This window comes from Fonticula alba (assembly GCF_000388065.1).
Source record: "Fonticula alba strain ATCC 38817 unplaced genomic scaffold supercont2.6, whole genome shotgun sequence".
NCBI lineage: Eukaryota > Rotosphaerida > Fonticulaceae > Fonticula > Fonticula alba.
The window spans coordinates 2,099,277-2,101,840 of NW_009242976.1; positions in this window are offsets into that span (position 1 = coordinate 2,099,277).

The following is a 2,564-nucleotide window of genomic DNA, read 5'->3' on the forward strand; positions in this document are numbered from 1 at the left end:
CCCCCCGCCCCCCGCCCTGCTCGCCGCCCCCCTCCCTCGGGGGCTCCTGCTGCCCTTTCGTGCTAACCCATGCTCCCGGGGGCGCAGGTTTGCCGTCGCGCGCGATGCCTCGATCGCGGCCCTGTCGCCGGAAAGCCCCCACGCCGGGGGCGGGGCCCCGGGCGTGCCGGGGCCGGCGCACGCAAGCAGCGCCTCCCTGGCCTCGGTGGCCTCGGCCGCCACGATGGCCTCCCCGGTCGAGGGGGACGCCTCGGCGCAATTGTCCCCCTCGTCGCAGGCGCGCGCGGCCGGCGTCAAGCGCCACATCGAGACGCACTATGCCCGGCTGGCGGATGCCCAGGCTGCCCAGGCCGAGGCCGACCGGCGCGCGGCCCAGGAGGACGCGGCCAAGGTGTCCCCGGCCACGCTGGACCGATCGACCGCGGCCAAGTACTATGTGGAGCAGCGTCTGCGGGCCAACATGCAGGCATTCAATGAGCGCGACGCGCGCCGGCGCCGGCTGGACGCCATCCTGGCCGCGGATCCGACCCTGTCCGAGGCGGATCGCGCGGCGCGTCGAGCCGCGCATGCGCGCGCCGAATCCGCCCACATGCGCCGGGCCCGGACCCGTCTGTCGGCCGCCGACTTTGAGACCATCCGCGTCATTGGCCGTGGCGGCTTTGCCGAAGTCCGCCTGGTCCGCGACAAGTCCTCCTCCGAGATCTTCGCCATGAAGATTCTCCGGAAGAACGACGTCCTGGAGGTGCGCCGCCGCCGCCGCCTCTCTTTGCCCTCCTTCCCTCCCGCCTCCCGCCCGCCCCACGCCCCTGTGCCTCTGACCGTGCTCCTGCCCGGCTGTCTTCCCTCGGCCGGTCCTGCCGCGGCCGGGCCCCCTCCGCATGTGCGCCCGTGCGCCCGTGCGCCTGCACCCACACGCCGCCCCCCATGGGCCCAATGCACACGGACAGTGGAACCAGGTGTCGCACATCCGCGCCGAGCGCGACCTACTGGCACACGCGGCCCGGACCACCCCCTGGGTCACCGAGCTGCACTATGCCTTCCAGGATCGCGCATACCTGTACCTCATGCTGGAGTATGTGCCGGGCGGGGACCTGATGACCAAGCTCATTGAGTTGGATGTCTTCCCGATGCACGTGGCTCGGCATTATGCGGCCGAGCTTTTTGCCGCCATCAATAGCATCCACGAGATGGGCTTCGTGCACCGGTGCGTCGGCGCGGGCCTTCCCCTTCCCCTCCCTCCCTGCCCCGTGCCTCCCTGTCCTCCGGGGTTCTCGTGCGTGCGTGCGCACGTGCGCGCGTGTCGCTGACATCCACGAATTTGCAAATGCCCCTCCCCGTTGCCATCCCCCCATTCCCCCCCCCCCCCCCCCCCCCCCCCCCCGCCCCCCCCCCCCCCCCCCCCCCCCCCCCCACATTCGTCCCCGCCCCCCCTCCCCCCCCCCCCCCCCCCCCCCCCTGCCCGCCTTCCCAGTCGGGAGTACTGGAAGCTGCTGGACATGGTTGTCCGGCAGATCATCTTCGGCGGCAAGGGCATCGACCCCACCTTCTCGGAGAAGTACCAGATCGACATCAACACCATCATCAGCGAGTTCGCCGACAAGTCCAAGCTCCAACACCTGGAGCATGCTCACGAGCAGCTGATCAAGGAGAAGGAGAAGCTGGACTCCTCGTGGGCCGACACCTTCGACAGCATGCAGACCGAGAACAAGAAGAAGATCGCCGATCTGGAGGCCACCATCGGGGCCAAGGAGGCCGAGCTGCTGACCGCCGTGGCCGCCGCCGCCGAGAGTGCCCCCTTGAAGGTGGCCATCGAGGCGCTGAAGGCCGACAAGCATGACGAAGCGACCAAGGCCCTGGAAAGCGCCGGCCTGAGCCTGGACCTCATCAAGAAGGTGGTCCCGGCTGGGACGGGGCCCGCTGGGCCGGGTGGGGCGCCGCCGCCGCCGGCCCCTGGTGGTGGTGGCCCGCCGCCGCCGCCGCCGCCGGGCCCGCCGCCTGGCATGGGTGGCCCGCCGCCGCCGCCGCCGCCGGGCCCGCCGCCGGGGATGGGCGGTCCGCCGCCGCCGCCGCCTCCGCCGCCGCCGCCCGGCATGGGTGGCCCGCCGCCGCCTCCGCCGCCGCCGCCGGGGATGGGTGGTCCGCCGCCGCCTCCGCCGCCGCCGGGGATGGGTGGCCCGCCGCCGCCGCCGGGGATGGGCCCGCCGGGGCCGCCTCCGCCGCCGGGGTTCGGTGGCCCGCCCCCTCCGCCGGGGTTCGGTCCGGCGCGGCCGGCCGGGCCGAAGATCGCCCCGAAGGGCAAGATGCGCCAGTTCCACTGGGACAAGCTGCCGGATCGCCTGATCAAGAACACCTTCTGGAGCGATCGCGCCATCGATTACGACCGGTACATCAAGCTCTTCAACTTCTCCGAGTTTGAGGACACCTTCACCGCCAAGCAGGCGGCTCCGCTCAAGGAGGCGGCCGACAAGCCGAAGAAGGAGGAGAAGATCTCGGTGCTTGATTCCAAGCGGTCGTACAACTGCTGTGCGTTTTTGGTGGTGGCATTCCTCCTGCGGGGGTGGGTG